Source organism: Quercus robur, chromosome 7, assembly GCF_932294415.1.
Source record: "Quercus robur chromosome 7, dhQueRobu3.1, whole genome shotgun sequence".
Classification (NCBI taxonomy): domain Eukaryota; kingdom Viridiplantae; phylum Streptophyta; class Magnoliopsida; order Fagales; family Fagaceae; genus Quercus; species Quercus robur.
This window is the reverse complement of record NC_065540.1, coordinates 47,584,952-47,596,471: the sequence shown is the minus strand read 5'-3', so window position 1 is coordinate 47,596,471 and position 11,520 is coordinate 47,584,952. Positions and strand designations below refer to the sequence as shown.

The window sequence follows — 11,520 nt, the reverse complement described above, 5'->3', positions numbered from 1 at the left end:
CATCGAATGCATGTAATACCACCTCGGAATACAGACATTGAATATAACTAAGACCTTTGACACTAGAAATGAAACCAGAGCCAAAACATGATGACTTGAATCGAATAGAACATGATGTTGTTGAAGATGACTTCCATAATAGTTAGAAATACTAGATGAGACTTATAACTATTGTTGTTCCTAAGAACAATAATATATATATATATATATATATATTGTGAGAAAGAGCTAAGAACAATAATTGATAAATAAATAATATTCAAATTAACATTTAAATAATAACATATCACATAAATTGGATTTACCATAAAATTAGAGAATAGTGGAGAGATATTACTTCAATGATGGTACAAAATTTTTTTTTTTTTTTTTTTTTTTTTTTTGATAGGAAATGATGGTACAAATTGATCTCATAACATAAGAATAAATTACCGTCAATTCATAAGATTTTAGATAGTGGAGTTAATGCGTAAACCATGTCACTACCCATTACCAAATACCGCACTCGGTAACGGGACCACAAACAAATATTAACGCGTTCTTTTCCCTTAAAGCCGAGCCCTAACCTTGTTCATTCGCAACCCCAATTTGGGGATTCCAATTGGGGCTAATTCATAATTTTAAATAGCTTCAGGACCAATCTCAAACTTCCTAAATTTTCAAAGAAAACCCATTTATCTGTTTCTCTTTCATTCCGTGGCTTTCATGTTAGCTTTGGAACCCGCATATCTTGAAATCCATTTCTCTTTCTCTCGCAGAGCGCTTCCAATGAGCCAAGGTAATACTAATAACACTCTGCCCTCTCTGCTTTGATTCGAAATCCTCCCGGTATATGCATATTTGGGTCTTGTTGTGGAAGATCAGAGTCTTTTTTTTTTTTTTGATAAAGTTGACCAAAGTCTTGATTGCATGTAATCTGCTTCTTTTTATACAAATTTATTTTGATGGGTGTTGTTTATTTTGATTTTATATAGAACCCATGTTTCAAAGATAGGATTTTTAAGTGTTCAAAATCATAGCTTAAATCTCTTCCCCTGTTTTGCGTTTTGAATAAGCAGATAGATGTAGTTAGCTCTCTCTGTTCTTTATTAAGTAATCAAAGAATGAAAAAAGCATTTGGGAAAGGAAAGGTGATTATAGATGGATATAGGGAAATGTTAACAGATGTGCTAAGGCATTAGTTTAGAAACTATTTTAAGAAAATTTTTATGGAAAAAGAAAAAATTAATTAATTGTTTTGGCGACTTTTATGATTTTCATAAAAGTGGTGTAAAAATTTTTCTAAAATGGTTGGTTAAAAATTGTCCTAAGGGCATCCATTATCAGGACTCAGTAATAATATATAGTAGTCAATTATTATCAAAAGTGATCCATGCTTTCCAAAAATCAGTCCTATACATAATCTATTTATGATTGTATCAAGAGTGATCTCACCAGTCTATTATGAACTAGAGTATGTGTTGAACTTGAACTCCTTAATCTTTTAGTCACATCAAAAAGGAAGGGATGTTTTGCAATCTGAAGGAAAAAGATCCCACCCATTAATTCTAAGAATGTACTTTGTATCTATTCCTAGTCATTTCATGTTTCTTCCATGCCTTTTCAATGGCCTAAAAAAGAATTGTATGCGCAGCGATGGTCCTTGGCCATATGCATTTGTGTTAGATTGTACTGATTAATATACTCCTAAACTTGGCCGTAGTACTGAACTTTGCTATCAGCTGTTGATCTATTAAATGGTCATTATTAGCTGACATTTCTACTTACTCTAAAGTTGAGATCCTTTTTGTTTTAGCTCTCTGCTTCTAGTTTTTAATATTGCAGATTGTACTCTTTTATTTATTTAGTGTTTTTGGGTATCCTCCAATGGGCTAAAACATTGAAATTCACTGGAATTAATAAATAAATTACCTTATACAATTTCCAGAGTTGTGACAAGATCAGAAGCTACAAAACTTCTCAGCCTTCATCAATCCAAAACTGCAATCCCTCTCTCCATTTTCAACTTTCTACTTCTTTTATGCTTTATAATTTCTCCTCAGATAAAAGAAAGAAAGAAAGAATGATATATTGATGCAGGTTGGATGCATAAAAGGATGGTTTGAAGCTTTCATTTAGCTTGGTTTTTGAGCTGCTTTTCTGAGCATATGATTACACTTGAGCTTTGTTGGCTCCAGCAACCACTGAGCTGTTTTCCTGAATCTGTTATTATGCAGTAGAAAAATTTAAACAGATTAAGATATTCTCTAAAAGTTCAGAGAAAGAACATTTAATCTACTAATACTAGTATAAAAGCAGCAAGCCAGCAACTACAATGCCATTTTCTTTGACCTATGTTTCCAATTAAAATCTTCTAATTGAGCTCTTGAGGCACTATATTGTCTAACAAGATTGAGCGGCCTACATTTTTTTGGGGTTACCTGTTCTATAGTCATATGTCATCTACTAGTGCTTATTCATTGCTTGGATAGTTTCATTTGCTATTGCTTATTCTTTTAAGTTTTAGTCTGAGAAGCCCGTTTAGCTGATTGTTGAAGTGGGCTAGGTGAGGGATTATAAGCCCTAAGCAATTGGCATAGCAAAGGAGACAAATTGCAATGACAAAGGCCTGATGCAGAGGGTGAATCATACAACACGGCTGTTATTTTAAGTGGACCATATGAATTATGTTGAATGCATCAATATGGACTATATGTAACCAAAGAAAACAATCATTTGATGATTTTCAGCTTGATGTCAAAGGCTGTCAAGATGTTTAATGCTTCTTTTGACAAGTATGTGAAAGTGGAATTTCTTGAGGGTGATTGTTTAAGAGAGAGAGATTGACCATTGAATCTACTTTGACAAATATTCTGTAGAAATTTAAACAGATTAAGATTTACTCCAAAAGGTCAGAAAGAGGAGAATTTGTTATACTAATAGTGATATAAAAACAGCAACTACAATGGCGTTTACTTTGACATAAGTTTCCGATTGTGCTTCCTTTCCTTTTGTACCTGGTTTATAGTCATATGTCATCTGCTACTGCTTATTCATCACTAGGACAAATTCATTTGCTGTTGCTTATTGTTGTGATTCTTGAAACCCCTATAGCTGATTGTTGAAGCGGGCTCCTAGCAAGCTAGGGGCTGGAAGTGCCCCCATTGAGCATTGGGGGAGGTGGAGGTCTCTTCTGATGTGAGCCTAGCAATGGAGCAGTGTTGTGGCTCACAAAGGTCCTTTGACCGAAACTTGGAGAAGGGATATAAGTGACCGGATTGGGGGCAGAGGGAGGGACTCGGTGTCTCAAAGGAGAGACACTGTGGCTGGCTAAGGTCTTTTGATGGATAGATGATGGAGTGACTTGACCTTGCAGTGACTCAAACAAATGGTGTTTATTTACTATATTTTGCTCTTCTCTATGGAAGATTCTGCTAGCCTCATGTGCATATGCATGTATGCTCGTGAGAAGAAACACTGCTCTGATTATGAGAAGCATATTTTGAAGCCTCATCTTGTTCTGTAAGTATATATAGAGTTGAGAGCAATTTGATGGAGAATGTCTCTGGCTTTTGGCTTTATAAGGAGTAATTTTTACCGCACAGGCATTAGAAGAATCTGGTAAGAAGCCAATGTTTTACTACAAAGGAAACCATGGTAGACACAAAGGAATCCATTTCCATCCTTGCAACTAAAAATTTGTCCATTTGAACCGCATTAAGGTTTTTTTTAATATCCAGAAAGTGACACCAATAACGGTCCATATAAATCCCAAGCTTGGAGTGGAGGTTCTGCTTTTTTTTGCTGAATGAGTGGAGGTTCTGCTTATGCCTTGCCATGTTTTGCTCAAATATTTTGTGCAGTGAAGCACAATCTCCTGAGTCCTGACCATTTCTAACAAGAGCAACCAAGTATTTATGAAATTCTTATTGGTGGAAACAGACAACAGTAGCAAACGAACCAACATCATCAAAATATTTAAACGAGTTGGCCAATTTTTCAATTTTACGTTGTAAAGCAATTCAATGTGTTAGAATTAAAATGATCTCCTTATGACTATTTTAAAAAGTGGAGAGAAACTTATAACTTTATGAAAATTATCTACTGGGCGGATTAAAGTGGAAACATAGCCATAACAAACAAACAAAGACACCTTTCTTCTTCTTCTTCTTTTTTGAGGGGGGAAACACCTTTCTTCAATGTGAAAGTTTTAAGTTCTTTATACTTTATGAACTAAAAAGTGGACTATCGACTATTCTATAAAAGACGGTTGAAAATGTCACTACTTGGGAAACATGGCCATACCATAAAAAAATACCTTTTTTTTTAACAAATGTTAACATTGAAGTTTTGTGTACTAGTTAAATGGTATCATTTTCTCAAAAAAAAAAAAAAAAAAAAAGGTTAAATGGTATCAAAAGGCTATAAAAAAAATTAACTAAAAAATGGAATATCTTTTTCTTCATCTCCTTTTTTTTATTATTTTTATTTTTTGAGAATATCAAATACTCTATTTAAGACTCAGTTGAAAAATGTCCACTATTTGACTAACATGAGCATACCATACAAGAAAGGAATAAAATTCCTTTGTCTTGTTGGTAGTGTTCCACTTTATATAGTTTATATCATACAGACTGCTATATGCCATATATCTTATTTTTATTTTTATTATCCATTTTAAACCATAGTTATATTATGAGAAAAAATTAGTATATTGTGATTGGTAGAACATAAAATAGAACAAAAATTGTCTTTTTTATCAATACTAAACATTGAAGTTTTAGTATACAAGTGGTTAAATAGTAGTATAGTTTTATTATTATTATTCAAAGTGGTTAAATGGTATCAAAAGCCAAAAAATTGAACTATTAAATGAATAGCAACTATTCTAGAAGCGTCCTTTAACCAAAGAGAAGAAAAGAAAAGAGAGAAAGAAAGTAAAAAGAGGAAGTATTTTATAAGATTGAATGGAAAAATGTCCACTATTTGGAAACACATGGACGTACCACTCAAAGAATGGAATAAAAATCTTATGTCATGCAATTGTTTTTTCACTTTATAAGTTATACCCGTGTAAGAATATTATGTTTCCACTTCATACAAGAGTGTGATGCTGTGTGGAGCAAAAACACCATATTTCATCTCATTTATACCCTACAAACTTTATTTTGTCACATATTTGATATATATATTCAACATGTGTTAAGCTACAATCATTGGAATATAAAGACACCATATTTCCACTTCATACAGGAGTGTGATGTTGTATGGAGTGGACACACCATATATATTCACATCTATACTACCCTACCAATTTTAATTTGTCACATATTTGATATATATATATATATATATACTTGACATGTGTTAAGTTGCAATTAATGGAACACAAAATGCATTTCTTACCTATATCAACATTATTGAATTTTCTATACTTGTGGTTAAGTGGAATTAGACAGAAAAAAAGAAAAAGAAAAAAAAAGAACTATAAAATAAAATATCGAGTCTGTTGAAATATGCCCACTATTTGTACTTTTCTATACAGTATGCACGGAAATGACAAACGACCTAATAATCACCAACATAGCATTTTGTACTGGTCGATAGAGAATAAATCTACGGGTGGAAAAGTTCTGCCTTGTTTTGAAGGATAAGGCCAAACCCTCAGCTATATTTATTTTTGTATTTTGTTAGTGAAAAGAGACTCGTTAAATTTACTTGCATCACAAGGAAAGAGATGCTTTGCCAATTGCCATCAAATTGAAAAAGATCCCACCAATATAATTGAATGCCAAGTCATGATCCTCGGCCTTCTGCATTATTTTAGGTTATATCGTACTGAAGAGATCGAAATTAAACGGAAATCCCTAATAGATAGATGGATAGAACAAAGATTTAATAGAAGGTTGACCAAAAGAAGAGAGGAATGCTGAGAGAAAAGTTCTTTTGAGTTTGGTGATTAAAATTGCGTAGAGTTCTTTTGAGTTTGGCAAATCATTACCCAATTGCCTTAGTAGAAAAGACAACCATAATGAGAATGTGTATTTGCTTTCATAAGATTGAGATGTGCTTTCCAAGATCCAACACACCACTCTTATCGAAGTTTGCTATGTATTTCAATATGCTTACAATACTCTCAATTTTTCTTCTATTTTGTTTTTTGATTTTTTTTTTTTTGTTTTTTGTTTTTTGTATTTTGTTTTTTGTATTTTTTATTTTTTTTTATTGTTTCTACTTTTGTGTTTCACTAATAGTTATTTTCCTCAATTACAGATTACCGAAATACAATTTCGATCTCGTACGTTAAAATACATTCATGATCGTGTTCTCTCTTTTTATCATTTTGGTTTGTTTAGAGTTTAACATTTAGTTGTTATAATATATATATATATATATATATATATAGAGAGAGAGAGAGAGAGAGAGAGAGAGAGAGAATATTTGAATATGTTTTTCAATGTGCATACCAACTATTTGGTTAATTGCTTAAAACAAAGCATAGTCTTCTAGATTGTAGTAAAGTTCTTGGAATTATTTGTATCCATATTTGAATATTAAAATCACATCGCTATATGAACATATGATCACAACAGTTGTTACAACACAAAAAATGTTTAGCAAATATTTATAAATTAATAGGACAAAATTTAGTTATAAAATTGGTTATAACCTAAAACTACAACCTTATTTAATATCTTTTTATTGGAGGTGAATTTTGAAAAATCCACAATTGAATTACATTTTCTTCTTAAATCCTCCATGCTTGCAAAATTTCTATAAAATTAAAGATCAATAACTATGTCATCATTAAATTGTTTAAATTATAAGTTTTTGTACTTTAAAATTATGCATAAAATGTAAGCTTATAAATCATATAGTAAATAATGTCCAATTAACGCAAAATTTGATATGTACATTAAGAACATAAAAAATATGCAATCAACTGTTAAATTTTCAAAATATGTAGTAATATAAATAATATTGAAGGTTGTAGCCTTAGGTTACAACCAATTTTATAACTAAATTTTGTCCAAATTAGTATTACTTAATATTTGTTAGGCGTCAATTCTAAATATAGTGGCTCTAGGTTTGAATGTGATCTAATAGTGTTTTATAGCGCAACAATTATTAACAAAAAGTAATGTTAAGTTGACTAATTTTAAGCAAAAAAAAAAAGAAAAAAAAAAGAAAGAAAAAAGATGTGTTTGAAATGAGTTTGGATTCATTAAATATATGTGTAAAAACTTTAAGATTAAATTGCTAACATTTAATAGAATTCGGAGCGAGTTTGAGTTATATATATAAATATATATATATATATATATATGTATATTAATAAATTCAGATTTAGAATAGGTACTCTCAAACAAATTTAGTGTTTCTCATTTTTGAGTAACTGCACAAAAGTGGACTAGATTAGACCGAATTGATTGAAGTGGACTAAAGTGAACTGAATAAGATTGAAATGGATTGAATGAGAACGAATTGGATTGAATAGTCCGAATGGATTGAAGTTGACTGAAATGAGTTTGGAGCAATTTGATGGAGAATATCTTAGGCTTTTAGCATTATAAAGAGGAAATTTTACAACAGGCATTAGAAGAATCTGGTGATTAAGAAACTAAAGTTTTACTACAGAGGTATCCATTTCCATCCTTGCAACTAAAAATTTGTCCATTTGAACCGCATTATTATTATTATTATTTTTTTTTTTAATATCCAGAAAGCGATAGCAATAAAGGTCCATACAAATCCCAAGCTGGGACAGGAGGTTCTGCTTAGGCCATTCCATGTTTTGTCTAATATTTTGTGCAGTAAAGCACAATCTCCTGAGTCCTGAGCATTTTCTAACAAGAGCAACCAAGCATTTATGAAAGAAAGGCGTTACGTCCACAACATTTTTATTATATTTTCATAATAAATCATAGGTGGTTAGTTGTTATTGGTTTAAATTTGAACCTAACACTAAGATTACTTTTTTGCCTTAACAATAATAACTAGTAACAACATACTGCTTATGATTTGTTGTGAAAATATTGTAAAAATATTGTGAACATATCCTTTCTCTTTATGAAATGCTAATTGGTGGAAACAGACAACAGTAGCAAACGAACAAACATCATCAAAATATTTAAACGAGTATGTTACTTATAACAAAGTAATTCAAATATCAATGCGTTAGAACTATTTTAAAAGAGGAGAGAAACTTATTACTGCATGAAAATAATATATTAGTTAGATCCCATTCTTTTTCTAAAAGCAAAATAGACGGGTAAAAGTAGAAACATGGCCAAACAATGAAAAACAGCTTTCTTACGAATAAGTTTTATGCTCTAAAAGAACTGAAAATTGGAATATTGACTAAGAGGTCGAAACATATATACCCATACTATACAAAGGAAGACACCTTTCTTATCCATGTCCACATTAAAGTTTGTATACTCTGGTTATTAAATGGTATCAAAAGGCAAAAAGACGACCTAACAAATGGAATAGCAACTATATTATATTTATGAGACTGTTGAAAGTGTCCAATATTTGACTAACATGTGCATGCATGCAAAGAAAGGAATAAAAGTCCTTTGTGTTGTGGTAGTGTTCCACTCTATAGTTTAAATTCTACCGGCTGCAATATGTCACATATCTTTTTTTATTTTATTATTATTATTATTGTAAAGTTTAAACTTTGGTTATTTTATAAGAAAAATTTAATGGTCATAATAAACTATGATTGGTAGAACATAAAGTAGAATAGAAAAATGTCTTTCTCACTAATGTAAACATTAAAAACAAAAAATGGTATACTTATGGTTAAATGGTATCTTTCTCTTTTCTTTTCTTTTTTCTCAAAGTGTTTAAATGGTATCAAAAGACCAAAAAAAAAAAAAAAATTGAACTATGAAATAGAATATCAACTACTCTATTAAGATTCCTTTAACCCAAAAATAATAATAGTAATAAGAGAGAGGGAAAAAGAAGAAGAAGTATTTATAAGTGTTAATGGAAAAATGTCCACTATTTGGGAAACATGGGAATACCACACATTGAAAGGAGTAAAATCCTATGTCATACAATTGTTATTTCGCTTTATAGTTTATATCCGTAAAAGTATATTATCATAGTATATGTTTCGGCTTCATACAACATCACACTCACATGCAGTGTGTGAGTTACACTCAGTTATGAGACCCACACACTAAGTGTGATGATGCATGGAGCGGAACACCATATACCTTCTAGATTATACCTTACCAACTGTAGTTTCTCACATATTTGCTATATATTTTTTTAGAACTTTGGTTATTTTAAAAAGAAAGAAAAAGAGACAAGTATGGTACATGTTATTTTTTTTTTTCCATATACTAAATTTTTGTTATTATTATTATTATTTTTTTTAAGAAGACGTGGTAAGCTACCATAGTCCATAAGTGGAACACAAAGACCCCTTTGAAATATGCCCACCATTTGTACTTTTCTATGCACGGAAATGTTAAACGACATAATAATCACCAACATAGCATCTAGGAATTTGGACTGTTCAATTGAGAATAAATCTAGAAGGAAAAAGTTGTGCCTCATTATTAAGGATATGGCCAAACCATCAGCTATATTTATATTTGCATTTTGTTTAGGGTAAAGAGACCCCTTAAATTTACTTGCATCACAAGGAAAGAGATGCCTTGCCATCAAAATGAAAAAATATTTCACCAATATAATTGAATGCCAAGTTATGATCCTCTTTGGCCTTTTGCAATTTAGGTTATGGTAAGACTTAGGTATAGTACTTAGGTATTGTTTCTTAGGCTCTTTTTTTAAGATTCTACCATGTAGATTTTTCCTCATAGGATGGAAGTGTATTTTTTAATTAAATAGTCATATGACTGAATCTTAAGGAGAGAATTTAAAGAACAGCACCTAAAGTATTGTACCTAAATTTTGTCATTTAGGTTATATTGTGATGGAAGAGAGACTCAGTGGAGAGTCCCTGATAGATAGAACAAAGAAAGAATCTAAAGCTGGACAAAAGAAATGTGGAATGTTGAGTAGAAAAGTTATTCTGAGGTGATTGCGTTCTTCCACTCTCTACCAATATAGGATATGAGCCTAAATTTTGTAAATCATTACCCAATTCACTTTGTCCAATCGTCTTCCACCATAAAGTTAGTGTCATTATATGTAGAGAGAGTGTTTGAAACTCAGTGTCCTTCATTTTTAACCACATGTTACAGTGGCTTAGTGGTAAAAATCTATTGTGAGTTGTGACCCATCACTTTTATGATTTTGAAAGCTATAAATTTGAACAGTGAAATACTCCATTAATGTCCAGGTAATTTCACGCTATAATGCAATGCGAAAGTTTTAGAGTGTGGAACCAGTGACCACATCTCTAACCCACTTTTTTTGGGTTTTCAAAAAAAAAAAAAAAAATACCGTAAATAATATGTTAAGCTCATTCAAGGCCTGGCATTAATTAGCCTACGGAATCATATCCTTACTTGTGGTACTTTGATCAAAAAAATAATTCCAACCGAAACATCTTCACGTGGAGAGTGATATGTATGGAGTATGGACAATGTGAATTGTAGATGAAAATACAAATTAATACAGTATTTGTTGATTATAATAAGTAGAAAAGAACTTATGCAAACGGTTATAACATTGATAAGTCACAAGTATATCATCATTTAATTGGAATACAATTCAAGTACCGATTGAAAGTTACCAGCCAAGAACTAGTATACTCTATACTGCAGCATGTCCATCACGACAAAAGCTAATCAAACTCAATGAGAGTCAAGCCAAGATACAAATTAACAATTTAATAAAAGGGATAACTCAACAAGATTAATGTATTTCAACAACCAAAAAAAAAAAAAAAACGAGATTAATGTATTAAAAAAATCTCCTTAAAAAAAAAAAAAAAAAAAAATTCTCCCACAACCTTCAAATCCAAAATTAAAGATAATGGTTTTTGTTTTTTCATTTTTTTGAAATGGAAAAAAGAAAAAGGGTCAACTTGACCCAACTTGTCATCATTTTTAATTTTTACGGGCAGGCTATACTCTATAGATTGGCATGTTTTCTCACAAGTCACAAGTTTGAAATTTCTCTATCCATACCAATTTTGAAAGGTTTATATAAAATCAACATATTATTATGAATAAGAAGAAACAACTAATCTAATCCTCCAAGTCTATAAATTATGATGAAATTCTTTAAAAAAAAATATATTTGCGTAATCCCATATATATATTATAAAGAAGCTACTTGCACCGAATTACATCTCGGCCAGTCCTCAGAGTGAACCAAGGGAAGAACAGAGGAGAGAAGGGTGTATCCAACGCAAAATTACAAATAGAAGCCCAACCAGCAATAGTACCAGGACATTTTCAACTAGCTCCTTCAATTATTTTGGGATAGAGGGATAAACTATATGGAGTTGAGGCACAATCTTTTGTTGCTTGGAAAATTATTAATTGCTCTTGGAGTATAATAGTGTGGTGTTTTATCCTCTCATATTCATAATAGACCTCATAATGA

At 31.1% G+C, this 11,520-nt stretch overlaps 1 long non-coding RNA gene across 2 annotated transcripts in view; it reads left to right on the top strand.

Moving 5' to 3' along the window:
• The first annotated feature begins 554 nt into the window (after positions 1–554).
• LOC126693724 (uncharacterized) overlaps positions 555–11,520 on the top strand; it is a 96,382-nt gene continuing 85,416 nt past the window's right edge. For both annotated transcript variants that reach the window (XR_007645480.1, XR_007645477.1), the window contains exon 1: positions 555–778. This is a non-coding gene — a long non-coding RNA (uncharacterized LOC126693724). The remainder of the gene's footprint in view (positions 779–11,520) is intronic.